This window comes from Psammomys obesus, unplaced genomic scaffold, assembly GCF_907164565.1.
Source record: "Psammomys obesus unplaced genomic scaffold, mPsaObe1.curated_primary_1811, whole genome shotgun sequence".
NCBI classification, from domain to species: domain Eukaryota; kingdom Metazoa; phylum Chordata; class Mammalia; order Rodentia; family Muridae; genus Psammomys; species Psammomys obesus.
The window spans coordinates 1,568,739-1,592,564 of record NW_026587759.1 but is presented as its reverse complement, the minus strand read 5'-3'; the positions used below and the strand labels follow the sequence as shown (position 1 = coordinate 1,592,564).

General features: G+C 40.9%; 1 protein-coding gene across 1 annotated transcript in view; it reads right to left on the bottom strand.

Moving 5' to 3' along the window:
• The window catches only part of Mctp1 (multiple C2 and transmembrane domain containing 1), a 570,389-nt gene that overhangs the window by 545,715 nt on the left and 848 nt on the right, over positions 1 to 23,826 (bottom strand). The gene's annotated exons all lie outside the window — the stretch shown is intronic.

Here is a 23,826-nt window from a genome sequence, read left to right as displayed (position 1 = left end):
ACTGTAAGCAAACCCCAAATTAAATACTTTCTTTTATAAGTATTGCCTTGGTCATGGTGTGTAATCACAGCAATAGAAGAGCAAATACGAACTAGACATAACAGGATCGACATGCTTTTGACCTCATAGAGCCATGGTAGCTCTCACAAACCCTGCACAGGTTCAAGGCAGATGGGTGAGACAAGGATATGGACATGAGATCCCACCCATGTCCAGGAAGCTATTTGCTATTATTGATATATGAGAGGAAAGAGGAAATAATTTTCTCCAACAGACTGTGGCTGGGCATGTTAACTAACCTCCAGAGCAGGTTCATGGCCAGGACTGTTGTCCCACAGATAATCAACCTCATGTCTTTTGTGGACATTTTCTTTCTTTTTCTTTTAAAATGTGTGTGCATATGTGTTACTGGTTTTTGCTTGTGTTTTGATTTTCATTTTTGGGTTATTGTGATGATTTTCTGTTTTTTTTAAGAGAGACAGAGAGAGGGAGAACATTCAGTTGAGTGGGTAGGGAGGGAGGATATGGGAAGAGTTGGAGGAGAGGAAAAAAGAAAAAATATTTAAGTTCTGTGCTGAAAAAGTGTGGCATGCTTGGAAGAGGCATGAAAAAAACATGGTAAGCTTACTAGAAACATAGGGTCCAAAACCATTCACTCTTAGGCCATATTTGTCAGTGACCTTTATATGAGAACAACATTCACTTTATTTTTTAACCTTAGTAATACTGTTCTATAGTACTGTATTTTACATTTTCACATATCTTCCTGAAATATGTATTTAATGCTTTACAAATCAAATTACAGAAAAACCATTAAACTGATCTCATATATGTTAAGGGAGATAAGGCCAAAATGATGAAAATTATGGTAACTCTGCCATATGACATAATAACTTTCAATAATAAATAAGGGTTCTACTTTCCCCATGTCCTCACTGACATTGTTGGTAAGAACACAAACTGGTGTAGCCACTATAAAAATCAGTGTGAAGTTTTCTTAAGAAGATATAAATAGATAAACCATATGACCCAGCTATACCACACCTGGCCATATACCACACCTGGCCATATACCACATCCAGCCATATGCCCAAAGGCATGTATATCTTACAGCAGAGATACATGTTAATCCATATTCACCACTACTCTAATGACAATAGCTAGGATATGGAAACAAGCTAGCATCAACTGATAATGAATAATGAAAATTTGGCACCAATAAACAATGGAAACTTATTCAGCTGTAAAGAAAATGAAATAGCCAGGCACAGTAGCATATGCCTGTAGTCACATCACTCTGGGAGGCAGAAACAGGTAAATCTCTGTAAGCTTGAGGCTACCTGGTCTACAAAATGAATATAGGACAGCCAGGGCTACACAGAGAAACCCTGTCAAGAAAGAAAGAAAGGAAAGAAAGAAAGAGAGAGAAAGAAAAAAGAGGGAGGGAGGGAGGAAGGAAGGAGAGAAAGAAAGAAAGAAAGAGAAAAAGAGAGAGAAAGAAAGAGAGAGAAAGAGAAAGACAGAAAGAAAGAGAAAGAAAGACAGAAAGAGAGAGAAAGAAAGAAGAAAGAGAGAGAGAAAGAAAGAAAGAGAAAGAACGAAAGACAGAGAGAGAGAAAGGAAGAGAGAGAGAAAGTTATGAATTTTCAAGTGGAAATGAAAACTATGCTGAGGTAAAGCAGACTGAGAAACCAGACCCTACACTTCTCATTCATATATAGTCCTGTCAGTTTTTTAGATTTTTATGCTTATCTTGTAGCACGTCTAGAACCCAGGAAACTAGGAAGGAAGCCTCTGGGGAGAGAGGAAATATCTTAAGGGGGGCAGTAGCAGAGCACACATCTTATCAATAGTAAAGGGAACAACTGGGAGAGAGTTTAAGGTGGAGAAAGAGATAAGGGATTCAGGGGCAGTGGAGACCTGGTGCTCAAGTTACAGGTGGGTAGGAACTGTCTGGCATGGATGCTGAGAACTGAACTCAAGTCCAGCAGGAGCAGCCTCTCACACATGAATGTGTGTGCGCGTGTGTGTGTGTGTGTGTGTGTGTGTGTGTGTGTGTGTGTGTGTGTATGGGTGTGTGTAAGAATTCAATTTTTTTCTCTAGCTCTTCCCCAAAACCATAGATTTTCAGATAAAAACCTAGTACCAAGTACGGTATCCCTTCCTAGGAGTTGCTGATTGGTGATAGCTTAGAGACCCATGACACAACACAGTCTACTGCCTCTGTTCTTAGTTACCCAACAGAACTGTTACTGACCAGAAACCTTCCCTATTGGCTAGCTTTCATTGCTTTCAAGAGGGCATTGGATCTCCTGGAGCTAGAGTTAGAAGCAGTTTTGAGCTGCTCAACAGGGATGCTAGGAATTTTAAACTCAGGTCCTTTTCTAGAAAAGAATGCATTAACTGTTGAGCCATCTCTCCAACTCTTGAGGACAAGTTTTCTAGTTTGAGTCCTTGTGTACATAAGAACATGTAGGTCCTCTTGCCCTCACTCTCCCCAGGTCTGTTCTCCATCCTCTTAACTCTCTGTGACCCCTCTCCTGCCTTGTTCCCTCTTTTCAGACACTACATCTGTCTATTGGTTTCTCTGTGATAACCTGGAGAGCTAAGTCTGGGTAGGCTCCTGGGAGAATATGAGGGGGAATCAAGCAGTGACTCTTAGTAGCAGAGGCCATAGAGACTGAAGAGGACACCCTCTAACTAGAGTGGCCTACTAGTAGAGGGGGGGGAATCTCTAACTCACCCACAAAAACTTAAGCCCCAAATTTACCCTGCTTACAAGATGTGCAGGATAAAGATAGAGCAGAGAATGAGGGAATACACAACCAGTACCTGGCCCAACCAAAGACCCACCCTATGGGAGAGTGCCAATCCCTGGCACTATGAACAATGTTCTGCTAAACATGTAGACAGGAGCCTGACAGAGTTGTCCTCTGAGAGGTTCTACCCAGGAGGGCCTCAAAACAGATGCTGAGTCTCACAGCCACATGTTGGGTGATGCTTAGGGAGTCTTGTGGAAAAGTGGGAGGAAAAAGAAAAGGGCCTGGAGGTGACAGGAGCTCCACAAGAAGTCCAACATGGACAACTAACTTGGGCCCAGAGAGGCTTGCTGGGACTGAAGCATCAACCAAGGACCATGCATGAACTGGACCTAGGCCCCTACAAAGATGTAGCAGATGGACACCTAAGGCTTAACGTGGGTCCTCGAGTAAGGGAAGTGGGGGCTGCATTGGACAAGGACTCACTTGCCAGCTTTCTGATCACTACACCTGGTGGGACTGCCTTACCAGGCCACAGGGGAAGAGGACATGCTCAGTCCTGATGCAACCTGATGAGCTGGGGTGGATGGGAAAGGGAGCTCCCCTTTTCTGAGGAAGGGGCAAGGGGAGAATGGGGAAGGGAGGGAAGGTGGGGCTGGGAGGAGAGGAAGGATGGGGCTACAACCAGGATTTAACGTGAATAAAAAATAAATATATTTTTAAAACGAACGTGTAGGTCATAAAAACATAATTACTGAAATTACAGTATGAGAAATGCAGAGAATTAACAAGATCTACCCCATTTTACTTTTTAAAATGTTTAATGTTCTTGATCCTGCTCTTTTCTGATTATAAGGAACATAACTCAAATCTAGACATTTGAGAAAACATAGGTTATTAAATGAAATCCGAGTACCAGCTACAGCACACATCCACATGAACTGCTGGCCAGCGAAGGCTCATAGCCCCCACCCTTGAACGATACAGGGTTATTGCAAGGACTCTTGGTTGCCCACCAGGACTTGATGAAAAGACCCTATTGCTGAAATAACATACACTTTGTTCTGAGGACACAGAGAGATCTAGCTGGCAGTTTCCTCCTTTCTGGCTAGCCTTTAGTGCTAGGTAGTCTTATGCAAGCTTCAGGAAGAGAAAAGTCACCAACAGTCTCACCCAGCCATGAAGCCAGAGGCTACAGTAGTGGCTTCCCTGGTAAGATGTGGTCACATGTGGAATAGTGGCATAACTACTGTGGAGGTAACTAAATATTTTCTGATTAGATTTTAGGCCCGTTCCATTGGAATAAACTCACGCCTGGTATTGCCAACCTGGTCACAAGCCTGTGACTAGGGAGATCATAGGCCCTATGGGACACCTACTACTATTGTTTTGTTAATCGAAAATGTTGGCAAGCTGCCTCATAAATATTTATGTTTATGCCAATAGGTTAGTGCTGCTCTCAGCTCCTGTCAACGAGGTTTCTTTTTTTACTATTCTATCTATCTATCTATCTATCTATCTATCTATCTATCTATCTATCTATTTCTGAGACAGGGTGTAACCTTGGTGTCCTGACACTCACTCTGTAGACCAGGCTGGCCCCAAACTCAGAGAGATCGGCCTGCCTCTGCCTCCCTTAGTGCTGGGGTTAAAGGAGTGCACCACCACCCAGCAAAAGAAGTTTCTTATGTAACAGTCCACACTTCCTAACTGGCCAAACGACTAATAATAGTGACAGTAGAGTGTCTCCAAACACATTTATATCACACTCTCAAAGGCGCAGGAAACATGGCAGAAAGAGGGCAGAAAGAATATAGGAGCTAGAGGATGGAGATGGGATGCAAAAACTGTCTTCTAGACAGACTTAATAATTACACTCATGGACTCACTGCATCTGTGTTTATCTACACAAGACCTGTGCACAGTCAGGCCTGTCAATGTTTCATCTGGATAGGGCAGGAGCGCATGAAGCCACAGACTCCCTAAGAGACCTGGGTAAAGGGTGTCGTTTTCTTCAGCGGTGTAGCCCCTTGTCCTTGCTCCAGTAAACAGCCTCCTATTCATGTTCAGGCAGGCAGCCTTCATTAAACCCAGTGCATCACACATATACACAAACAGCATATTTGTAGAAGAAGGACTGTTAGAAAGTAAGAAACGGTGAGTAGCAGTGGGTGGGGAGCGGGTGGGAAGATAAGTGTGGGTGGAAGTAAATATGATTTAAAAAACTATATATGTATGAAAATGTCACCATGAAGCCCATCATTTTAAAGAATGAACATACACTATTAAAATTTAGAACATACAAATGTTCCAACAATATAACACAATTTAAAATGTAGTTTGTAAAATTTTAGCTATAATAGGGTACTAAAATGTATTAAAAAATCAACTATGCAAATAGAATTTTCTAGAAGAGATGACAAAAACAAGTGAAAATTGAGTTGATTTTTATGAGAACAAAACCAAATTTCTTTTTATATTTTTCTAATGCTAAAACAATCAGAAAAAATATTAAAATCCTAAAATTCTCAAACTCATCAATAAATAAAAAATTTATGTTATTCTTTGCTATTTTATGAACTTATTTTACAGAGTAAATATTTATTTTAATACTTTTGAGACAATAACAAGGAATAGTTATTGAAGAAATACTTCAATAACTTATTATTTAAGAATTTCTAATTATTAGAAATGTAAAGACTGTCCAATTTTCCATGAAGAGACACACAACAGTGAAAATTTTCCATGTGTTTTGGATTACATGTAATCTTGTGCCTACAGTAGACACTAAGGAGCTCATCCTATTCTTTTGTTTTGTTTTGTTTTGTTAAAATGTGCTTAATGATAGTAGTTGACTCAAAGCAAGTGAAATTCCATCACCCTGGGAAAACTTTCCTGAGGTAAATTCCATTAAGAAAACTATATAGTAAGAAAAACTTCCAGAAAAGATGCAAAAACAAAAACAAAACAGAACTTCCACTCAACTCCCAGTCTTGTCCATGATTCATTTATTCAAAAAATGACTGAGCAACTGCCAGTTATGAGACAAAAGTGCTGCTTAAGAAGGCACATAGCCACTAGAAACACTTGACTAAAGGAATGCTAACTAACCATGGTGGTGTGAATGAGAATGACCCATAGGGTAATATATTTGAAGACTTAGTTGCCAAGGAGTGGACCTGCTTGAAAGGATTAGAAGGATTAGGAGGTGTGGCCTTGCTGAAGCACATGTGGCCTTATTAGAGGAAGCGTGTCAACGGGAGTGGGCTTTGAGCTTTCAAAAGCCCATGCCAAGTCCAGTCTGAGTCCCTTTCTTGGCCTGCAGAGCAGGACGTGGCTCTCAGCAACTGCTCCAGTGCCTTGCCTGCCTGGTACCATGCTTCCTACCATGATGATAATGGACTAACCTCTGAAACTGTAAGCAAGCCCACAATTAAATGGTGCCTTTTATAAGAGTTGCCTTGGCTGTGGTGTCTCCACAGAAATAGAACAGTGACCTACAGAATTTTCTTAATGCATAGAATTCTCATATTTAATAACTAACGGCCATTTACTGATCTTTGCGAGGCAAAAACATGAGGAACTATAGGAAGCTTTAGTTACTTCAGGTGCTCTGACTGATTTTCTGCAGCCCTGACTCTCCAGTCACAGAGTGATTGCACGGTTGAAAGAAAGTGGATTCCTCTCACCTTAGTGTTACGTAGCTTTTTTAAAATGCATGTTGTTTTAAAAAATATTTTTTCAATGATTTTTTTTCATTTGGTGGTATTGTCAATCTCCATTTAGCTCCCCTGTGCTCTGGTGCCACCTAATGCTCAACTTTGCTGTCATATATGCGGCTCTTTATCCTCCTGTGGACATTATTTTAAGCTTGGGTGTAACCCTGCCAACAAAACTTCCCTTGATTGTTTCAAAATGTCCATCTGTCACCAAGCCTTGCAAAACTGTTGCCACTGTTTCCATGACATTTAATTATTTCTTTCCCAAACTTACAGATCACTGTAATTTAACAACAGTATCAATGTGAGTTCCTTGCCAACATCAGAAATTATCCACACTATAGTATAACCTGTTTATGAACATGGCGGTAAAATTTCCTAGAGACATGGAAAATCCTGGAAGTGAAACTGCAGCTGCCCCAAACTGAGGATGAGGCCTTTATGAACCTATCACACAGTTACTGGCCCTTGGAGAGACACAGCCTAGTTAAGCTATGTCCTGAGATCAAAAGCAGGTAGTTTTCTGTGGCCATTGACAATTCCCTGTGAAGCCATCAGAGCCCACAGTGAGCAGCCAAGAGATGGTTATATATCAACCCAAGGGATGTGACCAGATCATCAAACTAGTGATTGAAGATCAGTTCTCATTAAGTCTTTGTATTCACAAGTTTATCTTATGTGAGAGAATTATGGCCCTTAAAAACAAACTCTACATTTCAATCTTCTGGGAGCATGTAATTGACTTTGGGTCCAAAATAGCTAGAGGAAGTAGGTCTCTTCTACTTACAATTCTAACTGTCTTTAGGGTAAACACTCAAAAACAAAACAAACAAACAAAAAAACCTTTAAAGATACCCAAAGCAAGCAAAGCATGGTGACGTACATTTGTAATCCTAGCACTTGGTATGTGGAGGCAGGAGAATAAGAAGTTCAAAGCCTCAACTACATATCAAGTTCAAGGCAAACTGGGCTACATGAGACCTGGTCTCAAAGCAAACAATCAAATAAAACAAGATATCCAAGGCACTGATATTCTCAAGGATTACACCTCTTTTTATAAAGTGGAAAGAAATGAAACATAAAAATATATACAGTATTAAGTGACTAATAATTGCATAAAGATTCCTATATCAGTATTTAGCACAAAAATCCAGCGAGGGCTGTGGGATGACTGGTAGCTGGAAAGATCATGAATTGAGTCAGAATATTTATATTTTGAGCAGTTTAGTCTTTCTGTTTAAAACTTTAAAAGAAAAAAAATCATTCCTGTAAAGTAGTTATAGCAATGGAGGAAATGCTCAGGCACACAAAATATTTAAAACTATAGTTATATTAGCTTCCCAATATATTGTTTTAACAAGAAGATGTAGTAAAACTTTCCAATAAATATGTAAAATTAAGTATGAGGATGTCTTATGTCACACCAGTCCACCTTACCTAATAGTTTGAAAATTAAAAGCTCTTCTTTATTACGGGAAAGTTGTATAGGACTCAACTCCATTTCACACTCATACCATATCTACCTTGTACAAAGCACACACAAAACAAAGAAAATAACCACTAGTGACTCTTTTGAGACCTTCCACTTGAAGACATGACACAGAGAAGTTGTGCAAAGGACTTATCTAGGAAGCACAGGCAGCCGTTGACTTCCTGAACGGGAGAGCCCAGAAACAAGTTAATGCTATATTCTCACAGCTTTATTTGTCCAAGGAAGCAACACCAAGTGGAACAGTATACCTGAGATCAAGGATGCCTAGTGCATTCCTGGGGAAGGAAGGAATTGGGGAAAAAAAGATAGAGAGGCCTTGGACCCAGTCTCCTGGCCTCTCCAGATCTGAGCTTCCCCTCTCCGGTGAAATTTAATCCAGGAAGACTGGAACTCTCTTAGGAAGAGTAATAACTGTGCCATTCCTAAGATGGGGGCTTTTTTGTTTTGTTTTCTGTTATTTATTTTTAATTTTTTTTATTTTTCCCAATTTATTCATTATATATTCCGATTGAAGCCCCCTCCCTCAACTCCTCCCAGTCCCACCCTCCCTCCATCTTCTCCCCATTCCCTTCTCCTGGTCCACTGAAAGGGGAGGTTCTCCTCCTTTACCATCCATGCATAGCTTTTCAAGTCTTATCAAGACTGCCTAGATCCTCTTTCTCTGTGGCCTGTCAAGACTGCATCGTCAGGGGCAAGTGATCAAAGAGCAGGCAATCGAGTTCATGACAGAGGCAGCCTCTGTTCCCCTTACTTGGGTACCCACATGGAGATTGAGCTGCCAATCGGCTACATTTGAGCAGGGGTCTAGGTCCTCTGCATGAATGGTCCTTGATTGGTGCATCTGTCTCTGCAGGACCCCCTGGGCTCAGAATTTTTTTAGTTTTGTTGGTTTCCTTATGGGGTTCCTGTCCCCTTCAGGAACCTATACTCTCCCCTACTTCTTCCATAAGACTCCCTGTGCTCTGCCCAAAGTTTGGCTATGAGTCTCAGCATCTGCTTCAATCCCCTGTTGGGTGGAGCCTTACAGAGGACCCTCTATAGTAGGCTCTGAGGTAGGGGCTCTAATCTACTCATCTCCTGGAACTCCTCAAATTCACCCATAGTCATGCCTGGGCCTCATATCTGGAGGACACATGCAGCCAACCACAGCCCCAGGCTGGTCTGCTGGCCAGGGCATTCCAAGGATCCTTCTCCAGCAGATGTCTCATTCCATCCCATTTCTACTCAGGGCCCTTCTACATTGCTACCCCAAACAGAGACTCAAGCTTTGAGTTACTCCTGCTAAGCCTAGGGTTAGTTCATTTACTTTAAACAAGTAATTATGTTTCCATTTGTTGGTGCTCAGAGTACAAATGCTCATATCCACATCCCACTAAATCATCTACCTCTCAAATTTGAAACTTCATTTTTACCAGTGCCCTTTTTTTCACAGACATGAGCTTCCATATTTCCATATTTATTTCTAAGAAGGCTGTAAAATATTAATGAGCAGAGAGCTATTATGAGAACAAATTCACACTACTGGTAGTATAAACCAGAGGAACTGGACCAGCCAGCATTTAAAAGAGAGGTAACTAAGTCTCTGAATTTATCTCCTGAGAAAACAAAATTTTCTGGCTTCATTATCAACATGACATCTATGCTGTTTCTAAGATGAACAGTCTCTAGATGGTAGGAGGCTGGAGTCTTCAGAAACAACAAGACGTTTCAATTCCCTGTATGTGGCTGGTACTCAGCAAACGCTGCTGCCTGTCAAAGCTTGCTAACAAGGCCTTCTAGTAGATGTCACATCCTCTGATAAAAGAATCTCACCTGTCTTCCCCTCAGACTCCAAGAAGCAGTGTGTGTGTAAGAAGGAATCAAGGATCACCTTCTAAAAAAATAGAACTCTCAATTAAAAAGAAACTCCAACTGTGGTCAAATTAGGGCTCTGCCTGTATCTTTGTTTCTTCCATAAATAGTACAGTGGGCAGATGCCTTCTGATTCAAGGACACATTGCGCCTCTTCTTCAGAGGCTGGTTTATATATCCTTGTCAAGACCAATCCATCCAGAGTGAGTGGTAGATGACTGTTGCTTCAATTAATTACTTTATTTTGCAGCACTGGTGGTTGAACTTAAGGCTTCACACCTGCTAGGCAAAGACTCCACACCCAAGCAATAGCCCAAGTCCCTCCCCTTCTTATGAGATAAGGTTTTGTTAAGTGGCCCAAGAGGCCTTGAATCCAGTATTGCTCAGCCTTAGTTTCTGAAGAAACTGGAGTTACAGGCCTGAGTCACCAGGCAGGCTAGGTTTAAGTCTTGTATGTTAATGGAGCTTTTTTTTCTTTTTACTTATTCTTCTCTCATACAGTACATCCTGACTGTAGTACAGCCTCCTCTTTCTACTCCTCTCAGCACCCTACCTTTTCTCTCCCCCAGATCCATTCCTCCTCTGTTTCCTTTCAGAGAAGAGCAGATCTCCCCGTGACATCAACCAAACACAGCACCACACAATGCATTAAGACTGGACACAAACCCTCATGCCGAGCCTGGACGAGGCAACCTAGTAGTAGGAAAACTGTCCCAAGAGCAGGCGAAAGAGTCAGGGACACTCCGCCTCTCACTGTTAGGTAATGCAGCTCTCTTAATTTCATGAGAGTCACCACTGAGAGACCAACTGAGGGTTCTGGATACCATCGGGTAAAAGTCAGGATCTTCCTTCAGTGAAAGAATAGTATACAATCCTCATTTTGTATACATTTTGGTTTCTTACGGAGACTATACAACTACATTCATTAGTTTATGAAAAGAGTCTATGTAATAAAACAAGAATTCCTACTATATCTCTTCGCTGTTTGAAAAGTACAGTGCTATAAAGTACAGTAAAATGGGTAAAAAGAAAACCCAATGAACCAAACAAACAACAAACATAAATAAACAAAATCTCATTCTTCCACTATGAGATAAACATAGATAAGTTATATAAGTTATCAGCATCCTATTAACTTGGGTATGGCTTCTGCCATTGGGACTTTCTACTAGATTCCACTTCCTACTCCCGAGGGCAGCCATGCTGGATGTTCTGGAGCCCACACTGCCTGATTGTTGGTCATCATAGTAGCTGGCTGAGAAGGTCATATCACATATGGGCTGGCTGGGCACAGCTGACACCATTTCTGAGCAGTAACTCAGGACCTGCTGGAATGCAGCCCCCCTGCCGAGCATTTGTAAAGTGTTGGGCAGGCTCATGTTTGGTTGGTTTGCAAACTGCAGTCTCTATAAGAAATTTTCAATGGGGGGGATACAAAATGAATAAAGTGTAATTAATAAAAAATTAAAAAAAAAGAAATTTTCAAGTTCCCTCTTCCCCTCTGTAGCCCTGTTGAATAAATGTGATAGTGAGCTCATACCCTTCAAGGTTTCCTTTTCTAGTTGAAAGCATTCCTGCAAGTCAGCTTCATAAATGAGAATATATGGCACACAGGAAAATATAAAAATTAAACCTTATGTTTGAGAAGACGGACAGATTATAAAGCCTCTGTCTCCTTCACTGTGCTTTAGAGCAGTTCAATGAGTATTCTGCCCAATCACTCCAAAAATTGTGTTGATAACACTCATTTTTCTTTTATTGAAAACAAATTTTTTTCTCATATAATATATCCTGATTATAGTCCTTCCTCCCTTTTCTCCTCCCAGTTCCTCCTCATCTCTTCCCATCTGGACCCATTCCCTTTCTGTCTCTCATCATAAAACAAACAGGCTTCTATGGAATAATTATAAAATAAAACATAATATTATAAACCTAAATTGGCATTGAACAAAACAAACAAACAGAAGGAAAAGAGCCCAAGAAAAGGCACATGGAACAGAGACCAACATTCACACAACCAGGCATCTCATAAAAGCACTAAACTGGAAACCATAATACATACACAAAGAATCTATAGAAAGAATATATATATATATATATATATATATGAAAATAAGATAAAATTAATTTAAAATATAAAAAGAAAGAGCCCTGCCATGACATTATGAGACAAGGAACTCCAAAGATACCAAACAACAGTTTGGTATTTTAAATCCCTTTCCAAAGTTCTTCATTTCTTTTCATGCTAACTTCAGAAGGAAAGCTGAAAGCACATTTTTTAAAATGTTTTAATGTTTTCACAACTCTAACATTCAGATCACTGAGCTAAATCTGATTCCTAACTCGTCTAGGCTCTGCTATGTGTTGTCTGAGAGAATCTGTGCCCTGGCACTGGTAGGGGACATCAGAGTGCCTTCTCTGCATTTAGCTCCTCTCCAGAAAGACACTTTCCAGGTGGAGAGAGATCTGCATCTACTTAGATTTCCTTTTCTTTTATACTAGTTCTAAATATCAGAGTCTAATTGAGAAAGCAGTCCCAGCCCACTTCTCTGAAAAACAATTCTACATGGACAATATGACTCTATACACACAGCAGTGAATAGGACACACTTCTCAAGCCAGAGTCATGAGCTTTCCTGAACCCCAGCCAAACATCTGGGCTCCCCAGTGCTTCAATGCTTGTGAAAGTCTAAAATCTCCCCACAACTGAAAAATCTCTGACCTCTGCCAATAACTGCCCATCTACCAATCAATATATGTTCAACAAATTCCAGCCTCCCAGGCAATCCTTGAGTGCCTTATACTGTAAACACTGTTCCTTGACCTCAAACCTTCTGCTATATCACTATTTCTCCTCTGCTCCATCTGGCCAACTCTTATTCATACTCTGCATTTTGTTAAAAAATTTCACTTCTCCAAGACATTCCTCATTTGGGAGAACCTTCTTCTCTCAAGATTATGCTACGATCTTTCACAATATTTCCATACAGTTTTTGCCTCTGAATGAGTTATCACAAATGTAATTTGTAATGATTTTTGTAGTATTTTGAGATGTAGTGGATGCTTTTTCTACTATATCATAAGCTCTATAAGAGCAGAAACTAGTCTGTCTGTTACTTTAGCAAAGTATTACCAAGATGCTATGCCTCCCATAGATTAGACATTTCATAAATATTTGTGAAAGGGAAAGAGATAAGTTGCTAAAATCATTGTTATTGGATTGGATGATCTTCCAGCTATACATATTTGAATCTAGGAGTAATTTATAATATTAAAAAATTAATTAATTGCTTTTTCATTTTCAAGACATCAAAACAGTAGTTACATGATAACCCAGGCTGAGCAGACTGACCGGGTATTCAATGTTTAGGAAAGCTATCTAGTACATCTAGACTCCTGAGTTTTGGCACCAGCCACGTAAGCACAAATTCACATTCTGCCATGAGAAGTCAGGATATCATGAGGAATTTCCACTCCACTGATTCATATGAAATGAAGCTATAAACTCCTGCACAGTGCCTTCTCTATGTAACTATAAATCTTCAAGAAAGAACTAGATGCTCAGAAAACTACATTATTTTCTGTTCAAAGATGGAAACTGTTACACTAATCATAGTTTCATTCTCATTGGGCTTAACAGCAAAATCTGAGCTCATAAGAATGACTTGAGAACATCACTTGTGATCTCTGAACTGATCCTGAGAAGGAATAAATTAACCCATCTTCATTTGTTAGTGACTCTTTTTCAAAACAATGGCTCCTTCTTCAAACAGTGTCTCCGTAATAATACGGTGAGACTTGAAACTCTTGGCTCCACTGCAGTTACATCAGGCCAGGCTCTTCCATGAGCAACAGACTGAGGCACAGTCCTGACCCCGTTCCGGTGCAGTGGTGCAGCCTCACTGATCACAGTGGCACCCTGGAGACAACGGCCTTGGCAGCTATGACATGCCAGTAATGCCCAAACGCTGCGGCTGAGCAGCTCTCAGCCACATTTTATCCTCAAGGGAAATCAAGGCAGGAACTGCAGCAGGAACTACAGGCAGGACCTAGAGCAGAGGCTATGCAGGAATAACGTTCTGTGGCTTCCTTTCCATGGCTTGCTCAGGACTGCCTTCCCATGAATGTACTGCCCACAACAGACTGGGCCTTCCTATATTGATTATTAACCAAGAAGTTCACATGCAAAATTAGTTCATGTAAAAACTTCTAGTACAAATGCAAACAATACTTGTCATTCTGCTTGAAAGTCATATTAGACATACAGTACTTAAAAGAAAAAAAAGTAATTTTTTAATATATAAAACACACATTTTTAAATATGTCACTTTGGCATAATTAACTTCACACATAAATAAGAGGTCAAATAAAGGAACAAAACTGTGTAAGAAGTACCCTTCACACTGAGCCGCTGAGTGGCACTAACATGGCAGTACTAAGGGAAGACAGAACAGTGGTCGCCACCCAGCCTCGGGTTCTGCTGCACCAGACCACTTGTTCCTAAGTCAGCACATCAGGAGCCCTCACTTTCAGTTCCAAAGGACAAGCCTCTCTTGGTTGTAAGAAGGAATCTTTAGAATCCTAAAGTTACTAGCTTTTCTTTAATTAGATATTAATGGAGGGGCTCACCAAAATGCTTCCCTAGTTTTTTAACTGTAAGTATAATTTTGTGAGGGTAAAACCACATTGAGCTTGAAAATACTGCTGGAACATATTAGAAAGTATGCCATCTGGGTTTGAAAGAATTGGGGAAAAATTCAATGGGCTGTTCTCCATGATGGTGTATATCTCCTTGCAGGAGAATGACCATGCTATTGAGGAAAAGGAAATCCTTACCCATCAGTTTATAGTCAGAATGCTCATGCCCTTTTCTGTGGAAAACAATCCCTACTAAACTGCAAATACATACTTTTTTTTAACATGAATTGGTCATTATCATTTTACTCAGAGCAGAGAAACCATTTGGAATTTAGTCCTTTGCAGTTACAGAGGAAGATCAACTAGAAGGAAAGAATATCAGTGTCCTTGCTGTCTTGGCTACTGTAGGTGGAAGACGCTGGGTATAAAGGTGACATGAAATGAAAGAAGGTGCTGCGTAAACCTGCCCTGGTAAAGACGTCTGAGTGCACGTGAATGTGCACAGGAGCAGGCCAGGCACTTGCCACAGCAACTGCAATATCACAGGAACCAACTAAGTAAGCTGCACATGAAAAAAAAAAAAAAAAAAAAAAAAAAAAAAAAAAAAAAAAAAAAAACAGAAAGCAGACTCATTGCTTTGATTTACTTTCCTTGTCTATTTTTTCAGTGAAAAAGGAGAAGTGAAAGAGCTGACAGGGAAGATAGAGAAGGAAAAAAAAGCACAGTGCCAACTGCGAAGTCCTTCCTGCACAGAGTTCCGCAGACTAAGCCTGGGGGACACCCAGGATACACTAAGGAGCCTGCGTGGGATGGCCCACGGAGTTCTTCCTCACTCCCGACAAATGCTGACCAGGAAAAACTCAGAGATAGACTGTGAATGGCAGACAGGGAGGGATAAGTACTAAAGGCTTTACAAACCCCATCTCCCTTGCAAAGCCCTGCACATGGGGCTTGGGAAACTGCCAACCTCTGATGCCTTCCCATCTCTGCCCTTTCCTCTAAGTCCTGTTCAGGTTATTTCCATAAAGGAGGTGAGAAAATCAGAAAAACACCGATGTGGCATGTACATGAAGCAAGGACAGGACTGGGCCGAATCATAATTCCAGTGAGGTCCTCTCACAGCAGGTGACACTCACTCACCATAGAATATTGCCCAGACACACAAAGAAGAGAATCTTGTCATCTGCTGAAAACAGATGGTCTGTGCACACTGCGCCACAAAGGCATGCATACTACCACTGGCAAGTACAGGTAAGTTGTAAGATCTCATTCCTATGCTGAATCTAAAGCACTAACTCTAGATATCGACAGTAGAATGGTGGTTATAGAAGTGCGAGGCACAAGGGACAGCAGAGGTGATGGGTACAAAATGACAGTTATATAGGTAGTCTACAGCTGAACAGGGTAACTGACTCTATTAGAACAACTTCTTGCACACTTCAAAATGGTTGTATTCCCAACACAAAGCCATGATCAAAGTGGTGGACATGCTAATTGCTTTGCTTTTATGTTCCACATTGTTGAGGTGTTTCCACATTTTATTTTATTTATTTTTGTGCACGTGTGTATACCACAGAGTGTATGTGGAGGTGAAAGGACAACTTGAAGGACGTGGGTGCAGGGATGTAATTCAGGGTTGCCAGTGGATACCTTTACCTGCTGAAGCACCTCACTCTCTGTGATCATTACATACTGTGTACATCCATTGAAATTATCACTGTGCCACATAAATGTGTACTATTATTACATATTGTAACAATTCAATTTTTAAATAAGAAAGTTATAATCAGGAATCTAAAACAAATAGCAACAAAGGAGTGGGAAAGAGCTGCAACCCAATTCTGCTCTCAGCCATGCTGATGCAGAGGGCACATGAGGCCTGGCAAGAGCTCTGTGGGAACATAGAACTTGTCTCCAAGATCTATTCCAATCCCCAAAGATATTTTGGAGAACAGTCAGAACTCTAATTTTGTGCACCGAAAATATTATTCAAAGGCAGCTATGAAAATGCTGAATTATTGTTTTATCAAAAGCTATTTTGCATCTTCATAAAGGAATGAGGGCCAACAATATGGCCTCTCTCACTCCTGAAGGCAAGAACCAGAAGTGGCAGCAAAGCTGAGGCAAAGCAGAGCCACCATCTGAAGAAGACAAGGAAGGTCTAGCATACCTGCCATGTTTAAAAGGACTTGGCATCAGGGACACAAGTACTCCATTACCCAATAAAGTAATTCTGAATCTTTTCCAGAGCCCTAATCACCAGAGAGCCCCAGCCTGTCCATTAGTCCCTCCATCCAGGAAGCCCTTCCCCTGGACTGCTGTATGTCCCAGGGGCTGCCAGATTCTCCTGTGGTGAAGTAGTGAGGTGATGGCAGGTAGTTGAGGCTTCAGCAAACTAAGTTCAGATTGCTCCTAATGAAGGGGATTATGAACAAGTGATAGCAGAAAGATACAATGACCTTTAAAAGACCCAAAGGCCCACTTGCCTATTATAATTGATTACATTTACTAAAGCCATTATTATATTTACTATATACTTATCTTTATTATTATACATTTATTAGAGCCATGTGATTATATTGGACATTCATTTTTTTCATCCTATATTTAGAGTAAAATCAAATACAAATCCTTAGAAACATTAAGAAAATTATAACCTGATATTTTTAAAGATAAAATTTTTAGAGTTTGGGGAGAGAGGTCATTGGGAAAACATTTTCTAAGCAAGCACCTGCGTTTGGACTCCAGAACCCATGTAAAACCAGACGCTAATCCCAGCACTCCTGTAGAAAGGTGGGAGGTGCAGACAGGAGACTCTCAGAGGCTCTCAGGCAGCTAGCCTCGCCTGTGCAGCGCTGAACGGGAGCCCTTGCTATAAACACCTAATACTACATATTAAAAGAGAAGATATTTGGGTAGAAACCTAATTTGTCGAAGAAAAGTAATAATTCCCCACACTAGATTTATGAAAAGCAGTATGTGTTAGAAGAACAGTGGTGCAAGAAAATTTAAATGGCACAGGAAGCTAATGATGCAGGAAATAGACAGTATTTTCAATATGGCAACAAATCAAATAAATACCTAGGAATACTTGCAAAGTAAACAAATGGCATAAGAAAAATTTTCATTTTTATTTGATAACTTTAAAGAAATGCAATACACCACATATACATATAGTTTATTCTAATTTTATAAAGACAAGCTTGTATAAAGTTAACTTTATGTCAAAATCTATTCCACTCACATTAAACAAACCCCCAAACCAGTACCCAAGAGATGAGCCTCAGGTAGCAAGGAATTCCCTCATCACTTATTTGGTTTGGGTGGATATTTGGTTTAACAAGAAAAGGAAATATACCTCTGTAGCTAATTAAAAAGCCTGAACGAAAGGCTTCTGGTTTCAGAAGTTTAGGTTTTGCTCCTGCAAAGCCAATCTTGAATCTGATTGGAGGTGTTTCGGCGCTGAGCACTGGTGCTGGCTGGCATGAAGGTACACCAGTGCAAAGCCCTCAAACTGACTCTTCAGAAACAACCCTGGAGTGGCCCAGCAATGCCACATGGACAGTGGCCACCAGGAGCACCTCAGAACCATAAAGGATTCCATTTTGAATTCGTTTTAGCCACTGCATGTTTTGCTCTTGCTGAAATTTCCATGACCCTCACTCACGTTCAGTTACACAGCCACACGAGGGATCATGACTCGCAGTTCAATATGCTGGAACCTAAAACTACAATTGAATTACTCTTCATTAATTTAGGGTTTGTCTATGCTTCCATGATAAGGACTATACACTTGCTAAAGATTGTGAACATTTTTTATTACTAAACTGTGGCATTATCAGCCCTGCCCTTTTTTCACCTTTGCAAGTAAAATACTTTCTATATCAAACTAAATGAGATCGACGGGCAAAGCTCCCATTCATCTGTTTTCTACTATTCATTTATCTGCAATGGCAGTTCTCATAAACCTCAGTCTGCTCAATCTCACTAACAACCACAGCTCAGCTGCTCCACGTCAGCTTCTCATATTTTAATACTAATACTTTCCTTTTTGGTTACCAGGCCCAAAATTTGCCAGGTATTCAGTTTAGCCACACAAGGTTAGAGGGTTCCATCTTACTGCTTCCTTTTTTTCTTTTTGAAATAAATTCCTGGTTCCTGTAACTGAAGAATGGCACTGACCTCAAACTTCAGCTTCAGGGACCTCCAAACTGTACCTTCTTCCTCTGATTTTGAAAGACACAGTTCTGAAGTCAGGCTACATCCCGCCCTGATGTTCGTCATAAAATTAAGCTAATAAAAACTGTATTAGGACACTGATTTTAACATTATTAGACTTGTCAGTAGGGTTGGTTGGTCATTTACATTAGGAATTATTTTATATCTGTACCTTCACCGACATTAAGCTATATCCTTTGAAGCAATAGTTAAAATATCTGACAAAACATTAACCCAAATAATATTTTAATATAAGCTATTAAAAAGCCAGATGTTCAGAGTATCATTAATAGTGTCAGGGGTTGGCAGGTCTCCTACAGGATGGGTCTCGGGTTGGGCCAGTCATTGGCTGCCCATTCCCTCAAGCTCGGTTCCATCTTTTATCTCTGAACATCTTGGAGGCACGGTAAATTTTGAGTCAAAGGCTTTGTGGGTTGGTGCCCCCTCCCTCCACTGGAAGTCCTGCCTGGCTATAGGAGATGGCCTCTTCGGTCCCCACCCCTCAAGCCCCTTCCCCTACCTCCTGCAGCTAGGTGTCTCATTTAGAGTCACCTGAATACCATCCTGGGAGCCCACCCAGTAGCAGATCATCAGCTTGTCTCAGTGATGCCCTCCCACCTCAGTGTCCCTTCTTTCTCCCAGCCTTCTCACCACCTACCCGCCTTCACCTCCCCATGCCCTCTCTTCATCCACTTTCGATGTCTATTCTCTTTTCCCTCTGAGAAGGACTCAAGAATCCCCCTTTGGGCCCTCTTTGTTACTTAGCTTCTTTAGGTCTGCAGAGACATGAACGCCTCAAGAACAACAGAGTCAACTAACCTAGGCCCATAGGGGCTCACACTGACTGCAGCACCAACCAAAGAGCAGGCATGGACTGAACCTAGGCCATGACACATATGTAACTGATGGGCAGCTTGGTCCTCATGTGGGTCCCCTAGCAACAAGGGGAGCAGGGGTCATATCTGACATGGACTCTGTTGCCTGCTTTGGATCACTTTTCCCTATCTGGGCTGCCTTGTCTGGCCTCAGTGGAAGAGGATGTGCTTAGTCCTGATGTAACTTGATGTGCTGGGGTGGGTTTGTAGGGAGGGCTCCTTTTTGATGAGAAGGGGAGGGAGGAAAGGGGGGAAAGGGTAGGAGGGTGGGGTGGAGTGGAGAAGAGGGGGGCTGGGATCAGGATAAAAAATTAATAAATAAATTAATTTAATTTAAAAAATTGCCAGACACGGTGGTGCATGCCTGTAATCCAACACTCAGGGAGGCCAAGGCAGGCAGACCTCTGAGTTGAGGCCAGCCTGGTCTACAAAGTGAGTCCAGGATAGCCAAGGCTACACAGAGAAACCCTGTCTCAAAAAAAAAGTTTTTTAAAAGTCAGATGAGAGTTATGTATAGACAAAATGTAGAGCATTTTGTTGGAGTTTCTTCTAAGGGCATGGGGACTCCTCTTACTGTGTTTCAAAGCATTGATTGCTACTGCACTGAACAGTTTACCCACCTCTCCTCAAAATCATTCTTCTCCTCTATGAAAGCAATTTCAATAAAACTTTATTTTAAAAAGAAAAAAACAAAAAGGTTTAACATTTATAAACACTGCATGCTTTCTCTTAGATACTAAAAATTGCAACATACTCATTTCTCAGATTTTCTCAAAATACTGACTTTCTGATTCTAGCTAAATATAATTTTAGTAACTCATCAAGACAGAATACATAAAATTGGCATATTTTTGATGGGCACACAAACTGAGAAAGCATCTTTCCCAACTGTGGTATAGAAAATGGAATGAATCTGGTGTGAGAATATGGCCCAAAATGTGAACAAGAATTAGTAGGAAGAAAGGGTCTGTCTGTCTGCCTGTCTTTCTTTCTCTCCTATTTTCAAAGCAGAATATTTGAAATGATATACGAGGAGGCACTGTTAAGTCTGTTGGTGTTTTTCAAAAGTGATTAAAGATAATGAGAAGACTACTGAGGGCGTGGACAGCAGCAGTGTGTTCACTTTAACCAGTCCTTTTGCTGAACTTGTGCTTAACATCTCTACAGAGTGTCAGAATGTAGGCACATGTGTTGTTGGGACCTCATGCCGGGCTGGGGGCGGAGAAGTGGGGAGTGTGTTGGAGAACATGGCTGATGCCAGGAACAAGCAAAAAATAGGACAATTTTCAAGAATCTGCCCAATTTTACAATGAATTGTATGTATAATGATAGTCTGGATACTAGAAAGAATTGCTTTCACTATCTTATCTTCTGTGCATGTCCTTCTAGGCTGGTGACTGGTAAACAAAGCATCATGTGCTCTGTCCTCCTCATGCCCAGATGTCCTGAAGATGAGAAGCTGAGGGGCAAGGAAAGCCCCCCAGACAGACCTGGGAAGGCATTATGTTACAAAGAGAACCTGCCCCTGGGCACCTTAATCAATTCCGTTCCAAGTTTGGATTCCCTTTCTTCTCTTCCCTATTGGGAGGTGTGCTCAGCTCCTTTTAGTTGAAGAAAAGGGTACTTTAAAAGACTACAGGCGTCTCTTCTCCTTCAGTCAGAGAGTCTCTGAAACATACCTGTAAGCATAATGTATCTCTGAACCACAGGGCACACCTAAGAACAAGGCCCCACGAACAGCGGACGGCTGTGCCTGGCCATCCCCTGAGGACTTGCTGCTTGTTCTGCCTAACCCTCCACAGTTCACCGATTAATTCCTCAGCTTCGCTTCAGTTTCTAAAATATTCCTTTAGTAGCTGCATTGAAATGCTGCTTCCTTATAGTGAAGGCCTTCTTTAGAAACATAAAATGAACAACATGCGACTTTTAAATGTAAGAAGACATGCAACAGTGCATCAGTGACCAAGTTAGAAATTAACACAGATGATCTGTTGGAGAGCTGTGGCAGGAATGGGGGGTTATGACACACGCACACGTGTACGCCTCTAGTATTGGACGGAAATCATCCCAAAAGTTAAAATTTACAAGTTCACAGAAGTGTTGGGAAGCATGGGGAAAGATTCTGAAAACTGAGGAGTACACACCCCGCTGTTCTACTCACATACCAACCTGGAGAAGTCACTTAGGTGCCTTGGGCATTAGCTTCTAATCTGCAAATTGGTGAGAACGGCTACAGCACTGCAGTGACTATTAAAAAGTGCAGTGCTATGGTGTCCCCACTGTACGATGAAATCACAGACAAAATTGTTATTTCAGTATCGTCTCCGAAACAGCTTAGAAAGCTTCAAAAAGGTTTTGGTTTTTTAAAAAGAGGATGTGGGGGGCACAAAGATGAAATTTGCATTCTGTTTTTGCTTTGAAAATATCTTAGCTCGATGGGCTGCTACTTTATAACTTCATAAATTAACTTTCACCATAATATGTTAGGTGCCTTCCAAAATAATTCTATTATTATGTGTTGCTCTAAAAGTTAGGAAAGATAAAATATCAAAACAATTTTTCAACATTAAAATAAATGTGCATTAGAACTATACAGAAACTCAAAAAACATTTCCTCATAGTATTTGTACACTATTCTTGGTTATGAACTTTATACATCTGGAGTTAACTAGAACCCAAATGAGGGATCATTTTAATGAAATTCTTTGAAGTGGGAAGACATACTTCTAATCCAAGTCTTCGATGTGTGAAGATGCATTTTTAATCCAGATCTTTAATCTGAGCCACACCTTCTGCTGGCAGCCCTGTATAAAGAGGAAGGAAGCTGGCTCTCTTTTTGCCTGCTTGCTCTTGCCCTTGCTAGCAAATTCATTCCTTCACTAGCATTAGAGCCTACTTCTTTGGGATTCTGGAATATACCAAAGACCAGCTAAGACATCCATTCTCACGGACTCATGATCATCTACCAGATTCTTGGCTCTTCCATGAATAGGGAGCCATTGTTGGACTAGCTAGACCTGTAGGCCATCAATCCCCTTTATTCCCTGTATGAATTCTGCTCCTCTGGAGAACTCTGACTAATAGATACACAAGCACTTTCACTTTGCTTTTGAAATTAAAAGAAAAAATTCTATTCAGGTCTGTTTCAAGACAATAAAAGGTAAAGTTGTCTTATCTTTCTCTGCCAATGGTGTCTATCTAATCTAAGCTTTCTCTAGAACACCAAACGTTTGCCACACAGAAAAATGAATGAAGTGACTGATTTCTGACCTACTTTTTAAGAAACTACACTAAAAAATAGTACCTAAGCTATAGACTTTTTTCTGAGCTCTTCTTGTCTCACATAATCAAAGGATACATTTCAGCAAATGGTCAAGTTATTTTTCTAGCTAGCTATTTTCTACTTAAGGTTTTAATGCAATATCACTCACTTAACATGGTCAGAATTACAGCAATGAGAGTTTAATAAGCTAAGATGCACTGAATGAAAAACAATTGTTTTAGGCCCCTCGTAGAATTGAATTTTGAGATATTTTCTACCATGAACATGATTTGATAGACATTTATAAAAAGAACAGATTCTCTCTTTGAAGGAGGAGTAAGCGTAGCTCCTGATGACTTACATTTTCCATTAAACCATATGAAACACTCTCGTTTATGTGGTCTTGTTTATGTGTAAAGTAACATGTTTTAGAAGCACATATTTCTGGTGAGTCCTAAACTTTAGAGCTATGGAAATGTATCTACTTGAGGAGCTTGGACCCTGCAGTCCCCCTGTGGGACAGTGATCCACCTGCGGCAGAAACTTTCAAGAAGAGAACTCGAAGTTTAGCGAAGTTAGATTAGTCCTGATCTAAGCCACAACTTCCCCTTTCCGCATTCCCAAGTCCACTGCTAGCCCTCTGCTTCATGGAGCGCCCCTTCCACAAACCCACCCGCGGTTGCGAGTTCCTTTCCTAAATTTTGAGGGCTTTTTCTTTTACCAAGAGAATGCTTGGTCGGGCCTGTTGCGGGGACCTCCAAAAGGCAACGACGCAAGGCTCTCAAGCTAACTTGTAACTTCTCCTCAGCTGTTCATTAAGCTACCCAAACCGCATTGGCGAAAGGTGTGATTCTGATCAAAGTAGAGTACAAGTATGGATTCTGTCAGTACTAAACCCGAGCGAGCGAAATGTTTTCTTTGCTCGTTTCAGCTAGTTTATAGTCCAGTCCCGCCCTGCCTTCCGCCACACACACACACACACACACACACACACACACACACACACACACAC